The 25,380-nt window shown below is 55.6% G+C and overlaps 1 protein-coding gene across 2 annotated transcripts in view; it reads right to left on the reverse strand.

Moving 5' to 3' along the window:
- The window catches only part of ADISSP (adipose secreted signaling protein), a 142,492-nt gene extending 123,965 nt beyond the window's left edge, over positions 1-18,527 (reverse strand). Inside the window, exon 1 of one of the 2 annotated variants that reach the window (XM_074951978.1) lies at positions 18,470-18,527. The gene's annotated coding sequence lies outside the window, so the exon portion shown is untranslated. Of the gene's footprint in view, positions 1-17,656; positions 17,799-18,469 lie in introns of those variants that run through there. The other variant, XM_074951977.1, reaches the window with a different exon arrangement.
- Positions 18,528-25,380: the final 6,853 nt, after the last annotated feature.

The raw sequence follows: 25,380 nt of genomic DNA on the forward strand, positions 1-25,380 counted from the left end.
AGATGTACCAAATCTAGCATAAAGGCTCCATTTAGTTGTAAATCAACATGTTTTGGTGGTTATATCAACCAACGAGAATGCACCTCTCTTCAGAAAATAACTGAAGTACAAATGGAAAAGCTGATTTAAATCTCAGATTTAAATTGAGACTTTCCACTGCATTTGTCGTGCTAGGCGCTGGACAAATGCAGAACACACAGTGCCTGCCCCCAGCAAGATCACAATTCAGGAGGGCACAGAGCACTTTAAGCAGCAGGTCCGACCCACCAGGCCAGATTCCTTACACGTCTCCTCCTGTGGCTGATCCACACAGGACACCAGTTCCTTACAGTCCCAGCCACACTGTGTGGCTCAAGCTCGAGAAGCCTGATGCTTTCAGCTCCAGAGGCCCCTAGTTCAATCCCTGCTGATGGAGGCAGTCGCACATGGACACTTTGTGCCCAGGAACTTGAACTGACTCTTCCAGGCTCCTTCCATACAGGGGCCTCCATGGAGCCAATAATACGGTCACTGCTGCCCTTGGATGTCACTGCATCCAGGCAAAGCCCTCGCACACACATGATTTACACAGGGCAGCTTTATCAGCACTGATGCCAACTGCATCTACACTAGAGGTTTGCAGTGGTGCAGCCCGGCACCTGAATCCTAGCACAGCTCCCAGAGGGGAAAGGCCCTTTATCACTCCTTTGATAAGCCAGCTCCACGCCAAGCTAGGCACGTTTAGACACAATCCTGTGACTTGCCTGGTTCATATATACAAAATCTGCAACTATTATTGTCTCCTGTATCTGGTTTGGAATCTGTCTGTTCCCACCAGCAGCAGGACCTTATCTGATGCATATATGCGAAGGGTTTATTGAAAAAAGAAAACCCCAGATCCTTGGTGGAATTTGAGGAAAGAAAAAAAAACACTCCTTTGAACGTGACATCCATCGAACCCAGAACTAGGCCATAGCAAGTGAATGGTGAGCAGGTCCCAAAGGCCTGTTCGTTTTATACTCTGCCATTTCTGGGGTGCCCTTTAGCAGAGGATTTAAAAGCATTTTTAAAATACTGAAGGGTCACAATCTATACACCGCAGCAGGGAGCAAGCCCCCCAGCCTGCAGGAGCTGGAGCAGGGTGGACATTGCGGATCCAGCAGGAACTCAGGCCAGCCAGCCCAGTTAAGACCTAGGGGGTGGGGTGGGCTTAACAGCCTGAGCAGCTGCCCAATCCAATTGGTATGCTGCTATGTCAGCACGCTGGCACAAGCCCTGGCAGCATGACCATGTCTGTTCTTAGGGTCGCTGCCAGCTGCAGGCCAGACATACCCAGGGAGGTTTACAAACAGCCTTAACATTTGGGGGTGGGGGAGGGGGGCGGGAAGGCACCAGGCACCCAAGTGAGCTGGGATTTTCATGTGCCCACGTGGCCTGAGTGCCCAGTGGCTGGCATGCTCCAAGAGCACGGGGTAGGGGTGGGATCTAACTAATTATCTGACCCCCATCACCGTAGCACCTGAGCACCTGAGTCATTAATGCATTTATCTGCCCAACAGCCCAGGGAGGCAGGCCAATGCTCTTATCCCCATTGCACAGATGGGAACTGAGGCACCAAGAGGCTAAGTGACTGGCCCAAGGTCACACAGGCAGTCTGTGGCAGAGCCAGGAGTTGAACCACTGGGCCAGCCTCCCTTTAGTCTCTGGGATGGGCACCCACGCCTACTCTCAGAAGGGCCCAGGTGGGATCCAGAGCTGCCCCGGGTGCAGGAGACAGTCTGGCAGGTCGGAGGCAGGACTAAGACAGCAGGATACAGTGCTCTGTAGCCCGGGCACCCTTAGACCAGACAACACCAAGCGTAACCATGCCCCCGCATCCTGTGGGGAGACCAGGAGGGAGGGAGAGGATGTACTGAGGGTTTATGGGATTAGTCCAGTGAGGGAAACCCAGATTAGGCGAGGAAGTCAGAGGGGCAGAAAGGAGGGCAGAGGGCATAAAGCCAAGGGGCCACTGAGGGGGCTGCAGGGCAGCACCTTACCATGCCAGGGTCACACACAGGTCCATCAGAGGGACGCAGGCTTCAGGCACAGGCTGTAGGAGCAGAACCCAGCGAGTTGGTAACGTTTTTCTGCCTTTTCCAGAGGGGTGCGAGGGGAACAGGCTGGCTGGGAGGATCAGTAATGAGACAGCAGAACCTTGGACCTCGAGAACATCACAAACTCAAGCCAAAGCCGAGGTGACCGAACCTGGTACCACCCAGTGACCCGCAGTAATTAAGGAAGGGGTGAGCGGAGTCAGCTGCTTCTCTGCTGAATTCTTACTCTGGTCTCATTCTCCCAACCCCCCAGCTTGGCTCATCTGCGAGTCACACACCTCATTTGACACTTCAGTGGGAGCTCTCCGGGGCCGGGACTGTCTTCTCCACTATGGGCATGTGCAGCGCCTGACACAATGGGGCCCTGCTCCATGAGCGAGGCTCCTAAGCGGTACCATAACAGAAATAATAATCTCTAGGTATCACCCGGATGGCTCAGAGACACACCTTGTGCAGGCCACACCACTCCAGCAGGCAGGGAGTTAACAGACTTCACACAAGCTTGCAGGCTGGGGAAGGAACACAGTCAGGCACCAAGAGGGAGAGATGGCTGCGGTTTGGGGTGTGTGCATGTACACCCAGAGACACACTCACCCACCTCATCCCCCTTTGGGGAGGAAGATGGTCTCTGCACCCAAATGGGCCAGGCCTGTTCTCTCACCCAGCCCGGGCTGGCACCACTCACTACAGGGCTGACTGCTCCTTCCTCGCTGAATCCGCTCACCCACTCCACGGAGGGCACACAGGCCCCGAGTCTGCAACTGGACCCGGGCAATCTTGCCCCCAAGCAAAGTCCCAATGAAGTCAACAGGGTGTCACGCGCGTGGGGAGGTTTGCCCAGGCAGATCCTTCCGTAAGATCGGGGCCATGGCGAGTACACAACACCAACTGGGGGAGGGACGGGGACAGAGGAAGAAAAAAGATAAGAAGCCGAGAGAGGAGAAGTGGGAAGCAGCCGAGGGAATGCCGTGCAGCGATATGGCTGGCACAGGATGCACAGAGGGGCTGATGAGATAGCAAGGCAGACGGAGAGAGACAGACTCGGGAAGTGGGGGAGGATGGCTTCTTGACTAAGAACACAGTGTTTGAGGAACATCACAACCCATATCCACAGCAGGCACGTGCTGGCCGCGTCATGCTAGAACTTCTCTCCGAGTTTCACAGACTTGGGGAAAATGGAGAAGGATGAAGCTCTTCTGCTGGGTACCACCTGTCAGGAGGAAGGGGACAGACAGAACATGCAGAGAGCATCGGGGGTCATCTAGCCAGCTCTCGCCTGGTGCATTCGGGACAGTTAACAAAGATACATTTCACAGGGCATTACTCCATCACCGAGGGCTTTACACACAATTACTTCTAGCACCTCACTCAGTGAAGAGGATCTTATATGCCTGCTTTACAGAGAAAACGAGGCACAGGAAGGGGAAGTGGCTTGCCAAAAGCCACATGACCAGACAGTAGCAGAACCCAGGACCCCTACCCCCAGACCTACTCAGCTCCCCAGATCACAACGCCTCTGGATTTAATCATCTTAAACCCACTGATAAATGTCTCTGTCCTAGGACTAGGCCTCTGGCCTCAAGCTTCCTAAACAAGCAGGCAGGATGGAGAAGGTCCTGCCCCTTCCCCCCCCACCCATCCCATCTCCTTAAAGCCAGAGAGAGAGCCTAGAAGCACCTGTCCCTTATTTTCTGCTTCTTCTCATGTCCTTCAGGAGGGCTTCACCACATTACTGGCAGTTTCAGGCGAGCAGGGCAGATTGCCTTCCCTTTCGCCCCATCTTGCAAGCTCTGAACCCCTCCATCACCTGGCTCCACACCCCACCAGGGTCACTTATTGCAAATCCAGCGCAGACACCACACTCGCTGCAGAGCGACTCCTTTCACCCAAGGCTTGCAGGCAGAATTATTTTGAAACAGGCTGAGCTCTAGCCTCTCGGTGGAAGATCCAACAGGACGCATAATGCAATGCACAGCGACAGTCAAAAGGCAATCAAGGCTGGCCACACGCATTCAGCAAATCACACAAGGGAACGCAAGCTGGAATGAAATGATATAGGGCGAGGGAACATTAGCCGAACTCCTAAGTGCATCTGCTTTGCTCTTTAATAGCTTACTTCTAATGGACCAGGTTCAGTAAATAATTTGATGGAGTAACTGTATTCGCTGGTCATTAATTATGGTCTGAGATGCTCTCCATCCAAAGATAGGCAGCTGAGACACTGCGTTAACCCTTTCACCCCACCAAATATTAAAGGATCGGGCTGCGGGGGGGGAAATCAGTTATGTTGGGGAAAGGCAGCCACAAAAGAGTACAGAGGACCCCAGAGCAGCTGCTGGAATAATAGCCCAGCCCTCAGGTGTTATTTCTTAGTAGTATCCAAGTGGCACCCAAAGGCCCCAGCTGAGCTCTGGGGCCTATTGCACCGGATGCTGTGCACACGCACATAGCAACAGTCCCTGTCCTGAACAGCTTGCAATTTAAAGAGACAAAGAAGAGATTATTAATCCCATTTTACAGAGAGAGAATCGAGGCCCACAGAGATTATGTGATTTACCCAAGGTCATACAGGAAGTGTGTGGCAGAGGTGTGGGAATTGACCCCAAACCCCCAGAGACCCAGCTGAGTGCCTTAACCACAAAACCTTCCTCTGAGAAGGTATATACAATGAAGGACCACCAGAGTACAGCTTTTCAATACCTATGAAAGGGTTAATTGACCCTCAGACCTTTCTAAGTCACAGCAAGGGCCCTCATGGTCACTGATCAGCCACTAACAGCGTCTTTTATCCCACTGGTGGGGCGTTGCCACTAAGTCAGCTAAGGGACCTGTGGTGGGCAGCGTTGGGATGACAGTCAGCCTGCATTGGTCTCCAGTATCGAGAGCACGGCAGCTCCTCTGCTTTCATAGGTCCATTACTCTCTTAAAGGGGACCTGCAAAGGGTCGTGCCCTGTTTGCTGCCTCATGGCACATAAAGTAGGTTTTTTTTCTTGCTTTTCACATAACAGATATAGCAGGAATGTCAAGTTTTGTCTCCCCTTGTAAGAGGGCATAAGTGGAGGTCTTGGATATGAACGGCAAGCAGCTCTTAGCCTTTCCTTACAGTTTCTGAATCTTTAACAGCAAGCTCTTTTCTCCAAACGGCTTATTGGGCATTTGAGTTCAGCAGATGCCAAAAATAGTTTTAAACCATCCGAATTAATATCACTTTCCCACATCATGAATCCAGTTTTGCTTCCTTTGAGATGCTTACATCTTAAGCCTCCTAAATTCTCCAGTATTCCAAACCGGCTTCCCAACAAGAAGTAGCCTAGACCTGAATATCTAATGTACAGAAACCCAAGCAGCAAAACTTGGCCTGCAAAAACTCGAGGCCCACAATATGCATCAAAGCACCAAAAAACTGAGATGAACCTCATTTGTCTATCTCCCTGCAAAGGTTGCCTTTAACAAAGCCGTTAGAGTTGAGAGGCAAACTAGACAGCTATCATTATCCAAGACAAACACAACACTGGTGCAACAATAGCGAACCAGATCCCATATTTAGATGCCTGCTCTGTATTGGCTCCATTCACCTCCACGAAGCACCAGTCTAACCATCTCATCAGAGAGTGACAGCAGGAGGGAACCCAGCCCGGAGAGCACAGCTGTGGGTACGTGACTGGCATGAGCAACATGTCAGAGATTAACGCCTGCCCAGCAAGATACATACGTGCTGCTGCGGAACCGGCAGCTGAGCACATACTGTATTCTCCTCGGAGCAGTCAGTCAGTCAGCATAGCTTACAACTTCACACTGCCTCCAGCTAGGATTTAGAGAATACCGGCAGGGCTAGGAAAGGACAGTCAGTCTAGAAAGAAAGCATCAGGTAGATAAAAATCTGTCTGTACTTTCAGTTCAAACCTGTTCAGGACACGCACTGAAATTCTCTAGCTGCACGATATTCAGAAATAGGTGCACTTCCTGCCCCAGAAAGCTGGAGATAAGAAGCCGCCTTTCATCTCTAAGTCACTGATGTGACTCGAGCGCAAGCCAGGAGCTCTGCACCCACCAGCAGCTCCCCGCCCCCCCCCAGCTCACCTCTGCCTCTGAGCGCGCCACGTGCCCGCTTTTTCCCCCAAACTCCCAGCGCTTGTGCCGCGAAACAGCTGTTTCGCACGGCAAGAACTGGGAGGGAGGGAGGAACGCGATGCGTTCAGGGAATAGGCGGGGCTGGGGTGGGGACAGAGACTTTGGGGAAGGGGTTGGAATGGGGACGGGGCGGGGCCATGGGGCACAAGCACCCACCGGCGCCGGGGAAAGTTGGCGCCTATGCCTCTGATGGCTGTTTAGTGACTAGCAAGGGACAACAGCTTAGCCCAGCTCCCAGCACACAAATGCCCTCCACACCCACAGAGTATGTGCCCCTCTGTTAGCACTGCCAGCAGAACCCCCATTGAGTGGGCCATCCAGACAGGAGTTCTCTCCCCTCTGGAGATGGTCATTGACTCAGGAAGAGGACCTGCTGCTGTCTGTTCTGCACTTCTCCTGGGGTGTGAACACGAGGCTCAGATCTCAGTACTGCCCAGCCAGTGCCAGATTCTAGCTTAATAATGGATTTAAAAAGCTGCAGCCTGGCAGTTCAGGAGACAGCCAGCATAATCTTGAGCAGGAGACAGGGAGCCTAGAACTCCTGGGTTCCAATTCAGGTGCGGACCCAGATTCCCTCTGTACAGTCAATTCACTTCTCCATGCCTTAATCTCCCCCACCCACCACCACTGCTGCTGCTGAAGCAGGGTTCATTCATTACTGCTCACGAAAGCGTGAAGACCCTAGGATGGAACGCAGGACAGTAAAGCATGCCCTTAGGTCAAATACCTAGCAACGAGCAAGTACTCCTTTTCTTACAGCTAAGGTAGGTGTCACATGCTCATTGTCAAATCCTGCCCCGGGGGAAGTACCCCCGAGGCATGGAGACAGCAGCCAGTGCACATGCAATATCCTAGCTTGGCAGTACGATCAGTCCGCCCTCTAAGACTGGCCCTGGTGACTATCAAAGCCTCAGATTTGCAGCCAGAAGAGTTATTCTCCTAGCTCAGACAGTCGGCGCTTGTGCTTTTGGGATTGAAGTCCCTGGATTTGATCCCTACCGTCACCCAGGGACCAACTGGTGCCCACGAGCAGAGGGCACAGGGGCTCCAGAGGGATTTACAGGGGATCTCCTAGGTCAGATAGCTGCAGAATAGTTCACCAAAGGGTGGCACGTGAGATCTACTGTTCTTGCCAGTAGCCTGCTGGTCATCAATCATTACGAGATGTACATACAGATAATATCTAAAGAGTTCTGTGCCTAGGCTGAAAATTATGCTCTTATGGGCTTGGAGTTAAGGCAGGTCACCAGGAGGTGACATGCCACGGAGATGTATCCCTGTCTGGCCCTTGGCGCATTGTGGATTGTCTGCCTCCCACTGTTGCACACTGAGCCACGGGCAAATAGAGAGATTGTGAAGTCAACAAAAGAGGAAATCTACAGGAAGAAAGAAACTGCAGGGTGTTAGCTGTTCGGCTGCGTGTGTGTGCGTTCTCCCTGCGTGCTGCCCCAGCTCTGCACAGACAGCCGGCACGGCAGACCTCACGCAAACCGCCCAATGACCACAAGATCCATTACGGTATGAAGGCACCAGGCCAGGTTTATTGTAGACAGAGCACGGTAATAGCACCTGGCAAACTCGACGAGGATACTAAGACATGTATGCCCATGACAATGGACACAGCTCAGTGAATGGTGGGACTTTCCATTCCCCCCTCGGCCGGATAAAGATACTCCCTTGGAGATACATCTTTATACCCTGAATCAAACAAATTAGTACTGCCTCTGACATGGTTAGTTACTGGCCCCTGACGTGGCTAGTTATCACCCATCACCTTGTACATGTTGGTTCGATCAAAACATCTCTATTGATCACACGGTCATCCTGACCTGATCTTTTAGGAGGGGTCAGCGTGTTCCTGTTATCCTTGGGGAATGTGTTTGTACCATCCTGGATATTGGGATGTTCTGGTACCACTCTTCAGGAATGTGTCTGTGTGAGTGCTCTGTGCCTAGCACTTCTTAGGGATGTGTATTTCTGCAATATCAGCCCTGTTCTTGCCAGATTGCCTCCCTTCTGCGCTGCCTTCAGAGCTGGGTGACCGGAAAGCAGCAGCTGTTGGCCGGGCGCCCAGCTCTGAAGGCCGCGCCCCCAGCAGCATGGCAGAAGGAAGGGTGGCAATGCTATCTGATGCCATGCTTCTGTGCTGCTGCTGGCGGCAGCTCTGCCTTCAGAGCTGGGCTACTAGCCAGTGCTTTCCAGCCGCCCAGCTCTGAAGGCAGCGCCGCCGTCAGCAGCAGTGCAGAAGGGTAGCAGTACTGCAACCCCCCCCCCCCATCAAAAAACTTGACACACACACACACACCCCTACCTCCTTTTTGGGTCAGAACCAGTGTTTCCTCTAATTTTTCCCATGCATGTGCAGAATGAATTTGGTTATTTGCACCAATACGGAGGCGATATGTGACACATCACCTCCATATTAGTGCATATAACAAAACTCATGTGGTGGGGGTGGGGCCAAGGGGTTTGGAGTGTGGGAGGGGGGCTCAGGGCTGGGGCAGAGGGTTGGGGTGCAGGGGGTGCGGGCTCCAGCTGGGGGTGCAGGCTCTGGGGTGGGGCTAGGAACGAGGGGCGTGGGGTCCAGGATGGGGGTCTGGACTGGGGCAGGGTGTTGGTGTGCAGGAGGGCTGAGGGCTCCGGCTGGGGGTGCAGGCTCTGGGGTGGGGCTGAAGATGAGGGATTTCGGGTGCAGGCTGCCTGGGTGCTATGGCAGGGAGAGAGGACTCTCCCTAGCAATCTCTCCCTGCCTCAACAGGTCCGTCCTGGGGGAAAGGCGCCACTCCCTGCCACAGCCCTGAGCCCCTGCGCAGGGCTTAATAGGCAGCTGTGTGGCTGCGCAGATTAGAGGGAACTTAGGTCAGGACCCCTATGATTACAACACCGTAAAACTTCAGATTTAAATAGCTGAAATCATGAAATTTATGATTTTTAAAATCCTATGACTGTGAAATTGACCAAAATGGACCGTGAACTTGGTATGGCCCTACTTATAAACCAGGGTATCCCCAGGAACCATCACACCTACCAGCGCTTATGTATATCTGGCCACACAGCTGATGTGTGCAGTACGATCCTGACTCGGAATAAGCTTGTGCGGAGGTATCCAGCTTAGTGACGTAACTGATTAATGCATACATCCACACAAGCTTATTCTGAGTCAGTAGCATGGAGATCCCATGCCATCTGACCAAAAAGCGCCTTAACAGCCGACCACAGATGAACCACGGATGCCCACATGCGAGCTGCCATCCGACCGATCCTGTCGATACACACACGCCAGCGGGAGTTTTATTGGGTGGGTAAAATATGTTCCAATAAGCCGGTGCCAGAGCCAGGGACACGTTCTTGAGACAAGGGGGCCATATCACACCACAGCCGGGAGTACCTAGCTCAGGGGTATGGAGTCCACTGAATTCCCAGCAGACACATGCCAAAGAGGAGGAAGGTTTGCTTAGGCCACAGGTGTTAATACCCACGGCAGGAAAAAGCCTTTGAAATGCTCAGTAGTGCTTAGGCAAAGGAGGCGGCAAAGAATTTGCATCGCAGGGAGAGCAGGATCATTCAAGTGTTTGGTTAAACAGGAAAGATACAGCACTAAGTTGAGTAGTGGAGAGAATGGAAGAACCAGCTTGCTCCGAACAGTTCTGGCTGTACAGACTCCAGTGCACGGGGGCCTCTGTGTTCAGTGGCAACATAAATAATAAGCTGGGTTTAGATGATAAAAAGCTGACACAGTTAACCATTGGAGGCATGTGGGAAAGAGATACCATGTGGCACCCTGACGGGCCAATCAATGCAAGGAAGGGGTGTGAGCTGAGCACACGGCTGGGGGTATATCGACACAGCCAAAAAAAAGAACTAGTGTGTGGTCTTAACTCCAGTTGACTGCGACGAGTTAAAAGAGTGCTGAAGGCACGGCAGCTTGGGTTAGAAGCTTTAATTGTAAGTTTTAACCTTATAAGTTTTAACTCAAGCTGCTAACCTGCGTTGCCAGATCTTCACTGCCGTTTTAACTCAGGTTAGCTAACTCAGGTTAAGAGCAGGATTTTTTTTGCAGTGTAGTTATGCCCTGGGGAGGTAGAATTCCTGGGTTCTTTTCCTGGCTCTGCCATTTGCTCATCCTTGTTCTCTCTGTGCGCCAGTTTCCCCCAGACATCAAATAGGGGTGACAAATTACCTGCTACACCGGCTGCTGCCAGGCTAAGGTCTGTGCCTTAAGTGCTGTGAGATCACCCCACCCAAGACACCGAGGGTGAAGGGCCTTTCTCAAGCCATTGGCTCATGAAGCTGTGATGAAGCGGAGGAAGGAGGAACACTTATATCAAGCTGACATGAACCCAAAGTCAGGGGCTATGATTTATGAGTGCCGATAGCCCCGGGGGAATGAACCTGCAAGTTTGCATGGCACAGAAGACTACCAACAGGCATGTTACAGTAGCCCACACGTGGTTTAAAATAGATATTCAGGTAGGCCAGGGCTGGCTCCTTCCCCTAGCTCTAGGTTTCAGATTTGCAATCCTGCATCCATAAGAAAGCAATGGAGGTGACCTTCATCTGCCTCAGCCAGCTAGCTGCTTGGTTTTCCTTCAATCGTAGCAACACAGCTCTCTGGGTGCCTACATGGCCCATACCATTGCAGCAGCTTAGCCCCTGAACATCCACCAATTTATCCTCAACACAAGAGAGCTCAGCTCCCATTCGGGCACTCACATGAAATTAGCGAGGATCACCTTCAAACTCGGGCCTAACACCGCACAGGACATCTGAGGAAATAGAACCCAGACCATCCCACTGCCAGTCCCCTGTTCCAACCACTAAACCAAACAGCGACCTCCATGTAGATTTCACACACACACACACACACACGCAAACACATGGTATCAGTCTGCCATGGAACACATTGAATAATAATTTAAAAGACTGTTTGGAGAAAGAATTCAAGCTGGGAATACTGAATTTAAAAATTAATCAAAGATTAATTATGGAGCCATTTGGGTCAGTCAAGTTCTGTACAAAAGCAACGTTCTCATTCTAGGGCAGAGGATAATCCACTTTGGAAGAGGAAATATATTTTAAACCCTTTTCACTCTGCTTAACTACCTCAGTGCATATTTTCATCAGCTTTTGGCTCCTTCCTCCAGCCTCCTAACTGGATACAGCTGCAGACTTTATAGCTTTTCCACTAATGCCACACACGCTGCTCCCCTCCCCCGCCGATTTATTTACCGTGTTAATCTTAGGGAGACAGAGTGGGCGATTTTCACCATTAGCTTGTAATATCAATCGCAAAGAAGGAGCTGGGGGTTCTGCCTCACGCTTCAGGCACAATACCGAGGGTGAAGATCTTGCAACCACTGTATAGTTATCTATTGACGGCCACACATCACCACAGTGTCCAGTCACCTGCCTCCCTCCTGTGCAATACAAGCAGCGTTAACCACGCCAGAGCAAGCTTCACTTCAGAATACTTGCTCTTATACTAGTGCTGCACTGATGCTAAGATCCCTAGGCTCCCCACCCCCTAGGAAAAAATCTGAAGGTAACCAGCTCACAAACTGGTAAATTCCTTCTCCACACCCATCATACCTAGCTTACCAGTGTAATGATCCCCTCCCTTCCCACTCAAATCCAAGGCAGAGTTTGAACCTAGGACCTTCTATAGCACAGCACAGACCTCTACCACGTGAGCCAGGGGGACAACTTCATTAGCTGGCAGCAGCAGTTAGTTTAATCTTCCACACAACCAGCCACTAGAGGTGGACATGCTGCAAATTTGGCCAGCATGTTAAGCCTGTAAGAGCTTTAGGACCCACAAACACCCCTTCAACAAGTTACAGTGAATGCACAGTGCTTTTGCAGGGAACTGTAGGCTGAAGGGATGGGACGCAGCATGAACGCAAACCGTTCTCTCTTTAAATCAAAGGCCAGTGCCCCCTCCATTAAAGGTGCTTAGGCAAGTCCCCTAATCAGTCTTCCCCAGAATTCTTATGACATTAAAAAAAAAAAAATCACCTACATTGCCCTTCTTAGTCAAAACATATGTTAAGTGTAGTATACACCACATTGATAGGTATTATGTGCACAATATTAATAAAATATAATTCTTTAAGTGCTGGGAAGTTATGTTAACTGAATGTATTAGGCTCTTCCTACAATTCTGTTCACCACAACACTTCACAAAGCTGGAGTCAGCTTTGGCATTAGAAAATGGGACACTTGTTAAAGGCAAAATACTTTAATGTTCTGCACTGGCAAAAGCCAAGGAGGTACATTCAAGGACCAGTACCTGGAATGTTGGTACCCAAAACAAAGATAAGGAAGGTACAGAACAAGTGAAGGATGTGAGACAGCCTGGTGGGTTGGGTTTTAGGGATGTAGAGAGAGTTTTGTAACTTGTAAAATCACCTTATGAATACTGCTAGCTGAAATGCAAATCTTTGAAGCACACCTTCTGTGTAAGGTGAACACACTGCAAGAATTTGCTTCCCATACCTCCTTTCCATATTGCATTGTTGTGTCTTTAGACAATAACCAAACCTAACCAACTCTGTCTGGTCTCAAGGATTTTTAAGAACAAAACGGAAGTGCAGTCAAACAACTGGCCGCACCTTGTGGAGTCAATGCCCTGATGAGCCCAGGTCGGGGCAACTGGGATCAAACGTTAAAATTGACCACCTTTAGAATTTTATTGTGTTGCCTTTTTAATATTATTGTTACAACCATTTACAACCTCTTTCACCCCCACCACCAACCCCCATCACCATGGTACCCCGGCATCTCAAAAGGCTGAAATGGAGACATCAAAACCTCAGTAAGAAACCAAACATCATGACCCTCTGCAGGCCTCATCCTATCCTTAACACTAGGAAACCAGGGGCACGTCTACACTGCAATAAGAGACCCACAGGGGGAGGGTCTCAGAGCCTGGGCCCAGCCTGAGCCTGAACATTTACACTGCTATTTTAACCTCCAGAGCCCGAGCCCACTGACCTGGGCTGAGTCTTAGTTCTGCACGTTTTTTAGTGCAATGTAGATGTACCCTGGAAGTCCAGGTTTCCCTTTCTGGCTCAGAGACTCAGCTTAACCTGCTTCAAGAACTCTGACCAGGTGACCCCCACCACCTAGCCCAGTGGCCCAGCTAGCTGGCTCATCCGTGATCCTGTCTAAGACCTGGGACTTGCCTCCAGTGTTAATGTTTACAGGGGAAGGAGACTGTTGCATCTCAAACAGGGAGCAGAGGTTTAGCTGAGCGCGATAATGAGCAGCCAAGTATGGTGATGAACAAAAACTAAATGACTCTTCCCCCTTCTAGAAAACCTCACAGTAGATCCAGTGTCAGCTTTTCCCAGACTGGAGAGAAGGTGACCACTTCAGCCAACACAGTCATCATTATTCATAAACAACAAGATCTAAACTCTGTCCATTCAAATGTGTTTCACTGCATTTCTGTGTTCTGAACTACGAGGGCCCAACCCTGCCCCACATCACTGGCATTACATCCCTGGGCAATCACGTGTGTTTAGAAACATGCTAGCCAATAAGAGCAATATTCTACCTTTCTATATCCCCCTTACCTCAAGGCATTTCACAAACACACACCCCTGTAAGACAATCACCTCTGCTTAAACAGCTTCCAGAGTTCACGGACATGTCAGTCCATGGCCTGAAAAAAAATTGCAAGACACCTGCAAACAAAGGCCAGTATTAGACAGGACGGAAGGAACTGGCACGGACCTCTAGAGACCTGGAAGCCCAGTGCCCCCCTGCTCCTGGGAAAGGAGAGGATGTGGAGATTCCTACCAGGGCTTTCTCAAAGGACAGTGCACAACTGTTTCCACCTTTTCTATCAGCCTCTGGCAAGTAGCAACCTCAGCCCTGGGCTCCTCTTTTGTTAATGGAAGAGAAAAAGACCCCCCCTCCCCCCCCCAAAAAAAGACTCCCTGGTAGTTTTGGAATGTGGGAGGGGTAGGAAATAGACACGGGGTAAAAGAGGTTTGATAGTTTACCCTGTACCCTATCCCTCCTCTGCCTCTGTTTTCAGCTCCTCCACCCCGCGCGAACAGCTGAAGCGCTCCTTACTGCTGATCACAGCTTTAGCCCAAGCAGCCGCTAAGTGCAACTGACAGGATTCTTGACTGTTCCCTGGGGCTCACAGCTGCAGTGTAACTGCCCAGTGTCTTGCTCCTTCCGCACTGCTGCGCCTTGGGAGAGAGACAAGCAGCAGCCTTGCAGACACAGAACGACTACGCAGCACTAGTTCATACTCCGTGGGTTTTCTTTGTCATCACAATGAGATGAACATCAGTTTCTACATAACGAATGTGTAAGGCCAGCGGTTCTCAAATGCGGTCACCAGGGGCTTTTCTTGCGGCCACAGCCTCATGGACTGTTATGGGGGGCGGGGGCAAAATAGCAGCCCCTTCCTGTAGCTCCTGGATGCCCGGCCTTGGTGTCGATTGCTGGGGCCACCAGCACTGGTTGGGCCCTGCTCCCCCTGTGGAGATACCTGGGGCACAATGCTGGAGGACCAGGCAGCTGGTGAGTTTCCCACCTTCCCAGGCTTTGGGCTTCAGCCCTGGGGTGGCAGGGCAGCATGCTCTGGCCACAGGGCTTTGGGCTCCGGCCCTCCACTGCCTCCCGCCGGCGCCTCCCAGGACGCCTCCCCCCCACCCCATCTAGGGCTTAATTTGTCCCCAGGCTTGTTGACAGGGCTGAGTAAGTCTGCTGTGAATAGTGATGCTTCTATGTTTGTTAATATCACTTTTCACAGCAGACTTATTAGCTAGCAATACATAAATTACAATGATTTGGCCGTGTATAATTATTTGTTTTTCCTAAAGCTAAATTAAGTATTTTAGGAAAAAGCGTGAGAGCGGCCACCAGCAAGAGTTGGTGGCTGCACTCTGAGGCCACCAAAAAATTTGTTCTGAGAACCCCTATATCTAGGCCCTCTATTCGACACTTTGGCAAGAAGAAAATTTTCCCTAGAGAGTAAACTGATGGTGTCAGGAATTAGTCAGCTGCATCAGTCTCCTCTTCACATCAGTCTAAGTATGAGAAAATAGTCACAAGAAGGTGCCAGCTCCTCATTTCACATACAGCGTTACGTTGAATGCACCCAAAGCTACGGACACTGGTAGAGGCCTGCGCAGATACCAAATCTGGATCTGCATCTGATCCGCAAACATGGGCCGTGGGGATCTGCAGATTTGCAGGGCTCTAGCCATGGGGATGCTGCAGAGCTGAAGACACAGACCCCGCAGCCTTGTGTGGCAGCAGGAGCGGACACGGGGCAGGGAGCCAAGATTCTTCAGCTCTAGGTACGGCTCTGTCCAACTTCTTATGCCCTGCCCATCACATAGGACGTGCCAGACTAGATCAGACCTGTGGTCTATATAATCCAGTATCCTGTCTCTGACAGTGGCTAGAACTAGCTGCTTCAGAGGAAGGTTCAAGAAACCCCACAGCAGGCAGATTATGCCAATTTCCCCCTCCCCCATGAAGGTTTCCCTCCTAATCATTAACAGTGAGAGATCAGCTTAAAGCCCTGAAACAGGAGCATTAACTATTATCGCTCTGCATTTTCTTCTTATCCATATAAATGTCTAGTCCCTTTTTGTTGCTACATTTTCAGCCCCAACAGCACCCAGTACCAATGGGTTCCACAGGCTAATTATTTACCATGTGAAAATGTGTTTCCTTTGATCAGTTTTGAATTTCCAGCCTTTTCACTTCAATGAATGTCCCTTTGTTCTTGTGTTATGAGACAGAGAACAGACGCTCCCAATCTACCTCCATTGGACCATACAGACTTTTGTCCCCTCTCTTTCATCATCTTTCTCAGGTAAACAAAACCAGGCTCTTCAGTCTTTCCTCATAAGAGGTTTTGTTGTTTTTTTCCCCCCAGCCCCTTGATTCTTGTATGAACTCCCCATCAGTGATCCCACTGATAGGAGTCCTGTCACTGGCTTGTTAGGTATCCTCAAGCAAGTCATGTCATCACTTTGTGCTTCGCTTTCCCACTCTGTTAAATGGGGATATCAATTCTGACCTACTCCGTGGGGTGAGGTGTGTAGTTTTCTGAGTAGACAAGAGTGGACAGTTATTGGTCTGCGTGAAGTGGGCGACTTTTACTGTTAATATTGGCCCAGTTTTATTATTTTGTATAGTAATTAGCTGAATGTGCATCTAGACTCATTGATTTTAGGGCCAGAAGGGACCACTATGGTCTAGTCTGACCTCCTGCATAACAAAGGCTAGAGGAGTACTGTTCACGGGCTCTGTTTTTCATTTCCAGCATCTGGCCTGTAGGCATCTGATACATGAGGAAGTATCATTGCTCCCCCTGTTCCTCTCTCTGTCTCACACACACACACAGCTCCAGAAGGGAGAATTGCTGTCTTACCCTTCCTGAGGCTGCTGCATGGTAGGGTGTCTGCTACTCTACCCTTCCCCCAGGCTCCATATTTTGGGCAGCTTCTGCCTCCCACACAGCTCCAATCCTAGCCTCTGCAGCAGCTCAGAGCTGTGCTAAGCATGATATTGACATGTTCTTGTCAGTTTCACAGCCACACCTTAAGTTCCCAAAGGCTGCAGTGAAAATCACTAGGGTCTTCCCCACTTCTCTGCTGCCCCTTAGCAGAGCCCTGAGCAGCACCAGGTGCCCCGGAGTTGTCCAGATTCACACAGATAGCCCCGCATCAGGTCATGCTGGCAAATTTTCTCTTCCTAAAAAGAAGAGCTAGAAACATAGGGCACCATTTTCAAAGGCACTGAGCACCCACCAATTCCACTGGAGCTCAGCGCCCTGGAAAAGTTGAGCTACTTAAAAAAAAAAAAAAAAAAAAAGCTTAGATTCTGCAGGAACTAAGGGTTCATGCCCCGGACTCACCAGTAAGGTAGCAGCATTTGAGTGCTGATAGAATTGTCTAAATGCCATAGAACCCCTTTCTACACAGACTCTGCCGTGGGCCATGTCTACTACCAATCCCACTGGCTTCAAAACCGGCGTTCCCTGTATCTCAGGTACCTAAATGATCCAGAATTCCTACTCATTTCCATTTAACCCTCTCTCATCGCACCCTCGCCCAAGCTCTTCTACAGCCAGGCTACCAAGAAACACACTATCAGACCTTAATACCCAATAATATATAGGGGGAGAGCTCATCACGCGCCCCAGCTGCATTGCTCCTTCCCTGGCACACTAGTTATTGTCCCAGCAGCTCAACAGACATTTCCCTGGCAGGGCTATATTCATTGTGGGGAGAGAGGCTCCCAGCCAAGCCAGGCTCAGCACAGCTCCGGCTGAATCAATGAGTTCCAGCCCAGCGGCTGCCTGCAGAACCCACAAGGAGCAGGTAACCTACAGAGACAAGAGACCCACCAGAGACAGGGGAGATTAGCCAGCTAAAGAGCAGGGCTGGCGGTCACACGTCTGCATTCTTACCGGAGGCTGCAGCATGAACTTTGCTTTGCTTTCCCACTCTCCAGCTGCCTCTACCACACTGAAAAGCCTCCCCAGCAACCAGGCAGGGAACCCGCAGCAGACAGACCGACCCTGCCTTGGAGAGAGAGTTTCTCTTGGTGTCACAGGGGAAACTCCCCTCCCCACAGATGCCCAGGGAAGGGAAGGGAAGGGAAGACGGGGTGAGGAACGAACAAGGGTGGGAAGGAAGGAGGGGCGGGGAAGGGAAGAATTGAGCGGAGCAGGCAAGGAAGGGGAGAAGGAGAGGGAGGGGGAGCAGACGAGAGGAGTCGGGGCAGAGCAGGGGGGAGCTGAGGCAGGAAACAACTAGGGGGAAGCAGGGCGTGGGAGGGGAGCTGGGGGACTGGGACGAGGCAGGAAGGGGGCTGGGGCAGGTGGGGGAAGTGGGGCAAGAGCAGGGCTAGGGGAGCAGGGAGACTGGGGCGGGGCAGGTGAGGCTGGGGCAGCGGGGACGGACTGGGGCAGCTGGGGACAAGAAGGGGTGGGGCGGGAGGGGGCTGGGGTAGCTGGGCTGGACTGAAGGGGGCAGGGTAGGAAGGGGCCAGGGGACCAGGACAGGTGAGAGGGGATGGGGAGGCGGGAACTGACTGGAGAAGGCGGGGGGGAGCGGGAAGGGGCCCGGGGCCGGCGGGGTAGATGAGGGGGAAGGGGCGGGGCCGGAGCCGGTGTGGGGCGGGGCCGGCGGGGTACATGAGGGGGAAGGTGGGGGGTCGAGAAGGGGCCGGGGCACATGAGGGGCTGGGCGGGGCGCGGGGCTCCGCCCCCCGGACTCACCGCTCCCCGGCGCGCTCAGCCCCGCAGCGCTGCCCACAGCCCCGCGCGACCCGCTCTCCGGACACGCCCCCGCCCGCTCCCATTGGCCCGATCTCCTCAATCGACTGGCCGCCGGGGCCTAAAGCCTGAACCGCCCCCCCCCGCTAGGGGGGACCGCCGCACAGCCTGGGGCGGCCTCTGCTGGAAAGCAGGTTGTGTGCTTCCGACGGCAGCCCCGGCCACCTTCTCCCAGTGCTGCACCCCCAGCCCCGCACCCCTCGGTCCCCCAGTGAAAAGGGGCAGCCATTTTCTCTTGAGTGCAAACCGGCCCCCCAGGATCCAGCCCGGCTCCGACCGGCCACCAGGTCAACCCCAGGGAAAAGCCCCAGGGAAAAGGTCTGGAAAGTTTCTCATTGCAAACCGGCCACCAGGTCAACCCCAGGGAAAAGGTCTGGAAAGTTTCTCATTGCAAACCGGCCACCAGGTCAACCCCGGGGAAAAGCCCCAGGGAAAAGGTCTGGAAAGTTTCTCATTGCAAACCGGCCACCAGGTCAACCCCGGGGAAAAGCCCCAGGGAAAAGGTCTGGAAAGCTTCTCATTGCAAACCGGCCACCAGGTCAACCCCGGGGAAAAGCCCCAGGGAAAAGGTCTGGAAAGTTTCTCATTGCAAACCGGCCACCAGGTCAACCCCCCACGAGGAAAAGAGCTGTCGGACCCCACCTCCCTGGCGGTGGGGAGCAGCAGTTTTCGCTCAGGTCCGTAGCCCAGGGCGGACCAGGTCCGAGAGTAGAGCGAAGGCGGGAGTTCCCCGAACTGGCTCCAGCGAAATCTGGGGGCGCCCTCCGCTGGCAGCACAGTTGGGGCCCGTCACGTTACAACTGCTGGTCATGATACTCCGGCGGGTGGACCGACGGCTCCACCATAGCCATGAATCACCTCTCTAAGGCCCTGACGGGCACTGTAGTGAGGATCAACACCGCAGGGACCGGAATGTCAGCACGTGAGCTCTACACTCGAACACATGCGAACGCGCAGTGTGTTACCCTCGAGAGCCAAACACGCAGGCCGCCAAGGAACCTGACGTGTCGGTGTGAGTCTGACGCCGCGGGACCAGAGCCCCGCGGGACAGACACAGCAACCCACGCTGCATCCATGGTGGTGAAACCCCGAAGGTGTTCCCCCGACCACCTGTCCCTGCGGGAGATTCCAGGTGGCCCTGAGCTGGTCAGCTGGGTGAAGGAGTGAGGAAGGGGGGGGAAGGGGAGGTGGAAGAGGAGTACTCTCGGGCCCAGAAGTAGCTCCATCCCCTTCCTCAAACCAAGCTCAGCTAGCCCGGGACGCCGAGCCTGTCCCTGCACTGACCAGCTCGACAGCATCATGACAAGAACCCGCAGGCACCCGCACAAATGAGCCAGGTGAAAAAGGCAGCCGCCCGCTGGCCCCGGGAGAAGCGGCTCGTGAGCCCCGCCCTGTGGATGCTGTAGCTGGGTAAGAGAGGCAGGCTCGACCCCTTCGGGAGAACCACCTTCCCCATTCACCGCAGCCCGGGTACTCTGCCCCCCGACCCCCAGTGGCCACCAGTCTGTATGGGGGCACAGGCTGGCAGGGAGCTGGCGGGGGAAGGTTTGGGAGGAGCGGAGCGCTGTCGGTATGGGGGCGCAGGCTGGCAGGGAGCTGGCGGGGGAAGGTTTGGGAGGAGCGGAGCGCTGTCTGTATGGGGGCACAGGCTGGCAGTTAGGGAGGTGGTGGGGGAAGGTTCGGGAGGAGTGGGGCGCTGTCTGTATGGGGGCACAGGCTGGCAGTTAGGGAGGTGGCGGGGGAAGTTTCGGGAGGAGCGGGGCGCTCTCTGTGTGGGGGCACAGGCTGGCAGTTAGGGAGGTGGCGAGGAAAGGTTTGGGAGGAGCGGGGTGCTGTCTGTGTGGGGGCACAGGCTGGCAGTTAGGGAGGTACTGGGGGAAGGTTCGGCAGGAGCGGGGCGCTGTCTGTATGGGGGCACAGGCTGGCAGTTAGGGAGGTGGCGGGGGAAGGTTCGGGAGGAGCGGGGCGCTGTCTGTATGGGGGCGCAGGCTGGCAGTTAGGGAGGTGGCGGGGGAAGGTCTGGAGGAGCGGAGCGCTGTCTGTATGGGGGCACAGGCTGGCAGTTAGGGAGGTGGGGGGGGAAGGTTCGGGAGGAGCGGGGCGCTGTCTGTATGGGGGCACAGGCTGGCAGTTAGGGAAGTGGCGGGGGAAGGTTCGGGAGGAGCGGGGTGCTGTCTGTATGGGGGCACAGGCTGCCAGTTAGCGAGGTGGGGGGGGGAAGGTTGGGGAGGAGCGGGGTGCTGTCTGTATGGGGGCACAGGCTGGCAGTTAGGGAGGTGGCGGGGGAAGGTTCGGGAGGAGCGGGGCGCCGTCTGTATGGGGGCACAGGCTGGCAGTTAGTGAGGTGGCGGGGGAAGGTTCGGGAGGAGCGGGGCGCTGTCTGTATGGGGGCACAGGCTGGCAGGGAGCTGGCGGGGGAAGGTTGGGGAGGAGCGGGGCGCTGTCTGTATGGGGGCACAGGCTGGCAGTTAGGGAGGTGGCGGGGGAAGGTCGGGAGGAGCGGGGTGCTGTCTATATGGGGGCACAGGCTGGCAGTTAGGGAGGTGGCGGGGGAAGATCAGGAGGAGCGGGGTGCTGTCTGTATGGGGGCACAGGCTGGCAGTTAGGGAGGTGGGGGGGCAGGTTCTGGAGGAGCGGGGCGCTGTCTGTATGGGGGCACAGGCTGGCAGTTAGGGAGGTGGCGGGGGAAGGTTCGGGAGGAGCGGGGCGCTGTCTGTATGGGGGCACAGGCTGGCAGTTAGGGACGTGGCGGGGGAAGGTTCGGGAGGAGCGGGGCGCTGTCTGTATGGGGGCACAGGCTGGCAGTTAGGGAGGTGGGGGGGGAAGGTTGGGGAGGAGCGGGGTGCTGTCTGTATGGGGGCACAGGCTGGCAGTTAGGGAGGTGGCGGGGGAAGGCTCAGGAGGAGCGGGACGCTGTCTGTATGGGGGCACAGGCTGGCAGTTAGGGAGGTGGCGGGGGAAGGTTCGGGAGGAGCGGGGCGCTGTCTGTATGGGGGCACAGGCTGGCAGTTAGGGAGGTGGCGGGGAAATGTTGGGGAGGAGCGGGGTGCTGTCTGTGTGGGGGCACAGGCTGGCAGTTAGGGAGGTGGCGGGGGAAGGTTCGGGAGGAGCGGGGCGCTGTCTGTATGGGGGCACAGGCTGGCAGTTAGGGAGGTGGCGGGGAAAGGTTTGGGAGGAGCGGGGTGCTGTCTGTGTGGGGGCACAGGCTGGCAGTTAGGGAGGTACTGGGGGAAGGTTCGGCAGGAGCGGGGCGCTGTCTGTATGGGGGCACAGGCTGGCAGTTAGGGAGGTGGTGGGGGAAGGTTCGGGAGGAGCGGGGCGCTGTCTGTATGGGGGCGCAGGCTGGCAGTTAGGGAGGTGGCGGGGGAAGGTCTGGAGGAGCGGAGCGCTGTCTGTATGGGGGCACAGGCTGGCCGTTAGGGAGGGGGGGGGGAAGGTTGGGAAGGAGCGGGGTGCTGTCTGTATGGGGGCACAGGCTGGCAGTTAGGGAGGTGGCGGGGGAATTTTCGGGAGGAGCGGGGCGCTGTCTGTATGGGGGCACAGGCTGGCAGTTAGGGAGGTGGCGGGGAAAGGTTTGGGAGGAGCGGGGTGCTGTCTGTGTGGGGGCACAGGCTGGCAGTTAGGGAGGTACTGGGGGAAGGTTCGGCAGGAGCGGGGCGCTGTCTGTATGGGGGCACAGGCTGGCAGTTAGGGAGGTGGGGGGGAAGGTTGGGGAGGAGCGGGGTGCTGTCTGTATGGGGGCACAGGCTGGCAGTTAGGGAGGTGGCGGGGGAAGGTTCGGGAGGAGCGGGGCGCTGTCTGTATGGGGGCACAGGCTGGCAGTTAGGGAGGTGGCGGGGGAAGGTTGGGGAGGAGTGGGGTGCTGTCTGTATGGGGGCACAGGCTGGCAGTTAGGGAAGTGGCGGGGGAAGGTTCGGGAGGAGCGGGGCGCTGTCTGTATGGGGGCACAGGCTGGCAGTTAGGGAGGTGGGGGGAAAGGTTCGGGAGGAGTGGGGCGCTCTTTGTATGGGGGCACAGGCTGGCAGTTAGGGAGGTGGCAGGGGAAGGTCGGGAGAAGCGGGGCGCTGTCTGTATGGGGGCACAGGCTGGCAGTTAGGGAGGTGGGGGGGAAGGTTGGGGAGGAGCGGGGCGCTGTCTGTATGGGGGCACAGGCTGGCAGTTAGGGAGGTGGCGGGGGAAGGTTCGGGAGGAGCGGGGCGCTGTCTGTATGGGGGCACAGGCTGGCAGTTAGGGACGTGGCGGGGGAAGGTTCGGGAGGAGCGGGGCGCTGTCTGTATGGGGGCACAGGCTGGCAGGGAGCTGGCGGGGGAAGGTTGGGGAGGAGCGGGGCGCTGTCTGTATGGGGGCACAGGCTGGCAGTTAGGGAGGTGGCGGGGGAAGGTCGGGAGGAGCGGGGTGCTGTCTATATGGGGGCACAGGCTGGCAGTTAGGGAGGTGGGGGGGCAGGTTCTGGAGGAGCGGGGCGCTGTCTGTATGGGGGCACAGGCTGGCAGTTAGGGAGGTGGCGGGGGAAGGTTCGGGAGGAGCGGGGCGCTGTCTGTATGGGGGCACAGGCTGGCAGTTAGGGACGTGGCGGGGGAAGGTTCGGGAGGAGCGGGGCGCTGTCTATATGGGGGCACAGGCTGGCAGTTAGGGAGGTGGGGGGGGAAGGTTGGGGAGGAGCGGGGTGCTGTCTGTATGGGGGCACAGGCTGGCAGTTAGGGAGGTGGCGGGGGAAGGCTCAGGAGGAGCGGGACGCTGTCTGTATGGGGGCACAGGCTGGCAGTTAGGGAGGTGGCGGGGGAAGGTTCGGGAGGAGCGGGGCGCTGTCTGTATGGGGGCACAGGCTGGCAGTTAGGGAGGTGGCGGGGAAATGTTGGGGAGGAGCGGGGTGCTGTCTGTGTGGGGGCACAGGCTGGCAGTTAGGGAGGTGGCGGGGGAAGGTTCGGGAGGAGCGGGGCGCTGTCTGTATGGGGGCACAGGCTGGCAGTTAGGGAGGTGGCGGGGAAAGGTTTGGGAGGAGCGGGGTGCTGTCTGTGTGGGGGCACAGGCTGGCAGTTAGGGAGGTACTGGGGGAAGGTTCGGCAGGAGCGGGGCGCTGTCTGTATGGGGGCACAGGCTGGCAGTTAGGGAGGTGGTGGGGGAAGGTTCGGGAGGAGCGGGGCGCTGTCTGTATGGGGGCGCAGGCTGGCAGTTAGGGAGGTGGCGGGGGAAGGTCTGGAGGAGCGGAGCGCTGTCTGTATGGGGGCACAGGCTGGCCGTTAGGGAGGGGGGGGGGAAGGTTGGGAAGGAGCGGGGTGCTGTCTGTATGGGGGCACAGGCTGGCAGTTAGGGAGGTGGCGGGGGAATTTTCGGGAGGAGCGGGGCGCTGTCTGTATGGGGGCACAGGCTGGCAGTTAGGGAGGTGGCGGGGAAAGGTTTGGGAGGAGCGGGGTGCTGTCTGTGTGGGGGCACAGGCTGGCAGTTAGGGAGGTACTGGGGGAAGGTTCGGCAGGAGCGGGGCGCTGTCTGTATGGGGGCACAGGCTGGCAGTTAGGGAGGTGGGGGGGAAGGTTGGGGAGGAGCGGGGTGCTGTCTGTATGGGGGCACAGGCTGGCAGTTAGGGAGGTGGCGGGGGAAGGTTCGGGAGGAGCGGGGCGCTGTCTGTATGGGGGCACAGGCTGGCAGTTAGGGAGGTGGCGGGGGAAGGTTGGGGAGGAGTGGGGTGCTGTCTGTATGGGGGCACAGGCTGGCAGTTAGGGAAGTGGCGGGGGAAGGTTCGGGAGGAGCGGGGCGCTGTCTGTATGGGGGCACAGGCTGGCAGTTAGGGAGGTGGGGGGAAAGGTTCGGGAGGAGTGGGGCGCTCTTTGTATGGGGGCACAGGCTGGCAGTTAGGGAGGTGGCAGGGGAAGGTCGGGAGAAGCGGGGCGCTGTCTGTATGGGGGCACAGGCTGGCAGTTAGGGAGGTGGGGGGGAAGGTTGGGGAGGAGCGGGGCGCTGTCTGTATGGGGGCACAGGCTGGCAGTTAGGGAGGTGGCGGGGGAAGGTTCGGGAGGAGCGGGGCGCTGTCTGTATGGGGGCACAGGCTGGCAGTTAGGGACGTGGCGGGGGAAGGTTCGGGAGGAGCGGGGCGCTGTCTGTATGGGGGCACAGGCTGGCAGTTAGGGAGGTGGGGGGGGAAGGTTGGGGAGGAGCGGGGTGCTGTCTGTATGGGGGCACAGGCTGGCAGTAAGGGAGGTGGCGGGGGAAGGTTCGGGAGGAGCGGGACGCTGTCTGTATGGGGGCACAGGCTGGCAGTTAGGGAGGTGGCGGGGGAAGGTTGGGGAGGAGCGGGGTGCTGTCTGTATGGGGGCACAGGCTGGCAGTTAGGGAGGTGGCGGGGGAAGGTTCGGGAGGAGCGGGGCGCTGTCTGTATGGGGGCACAGGCTGGCAGTTAGGGAGGTGGCGGGGGAAGGATCGGGAGGAGCGGGGCGCTGTCTGTATGGGGGCACAGGCTGGCAGTTAGGGAGGTGGGGGGGGAAGGTTCGGGAGGAGCGGGGTGCTGTCTGTATGGGGGCGGAGGCTGGCAGTTAGGGAGGTGGCGGGGGAAGGTCTGGAGGAGCGGAGCACTGTCTGTATGGGGGCACAGGCTGGCAGTTAGGGAGGTGGCGGGGGAAGGTCGGGAGGAGCGGGGTGCTGTCTATATGGGGGCACAGGCTGGCAGTTAGGGAGGTGGGGGGGAGGTTCTGGAGGAGCGGGGCGCTGTCTGTATGGGGGCACAGGCTGGCAGTTAGGGACGTGGCGGGGGAAGGTTCGGGAGGAGCGGGGCGCTGTCTGTATGGGGGCACAGGCTGGCAGTTAGGGAGGTGGGGGGGGAAGGTTGGGGAGGAGCGGGGTGCTGTCTGTATGGGGGCACA

This window comes from Natator depressus, chromosome 4, assembly GCF_965152275.1.
Source record: "Natator depressus isolate rNatDep1 chromosome 4, rNatDep2.hap1, whole genome shotgun sequence".
NCBI classification, from domain to species: Eukaryota; Metazoa; Chordata; order Testudines; family Cheloniidae; genus Natator; species Natator depressus.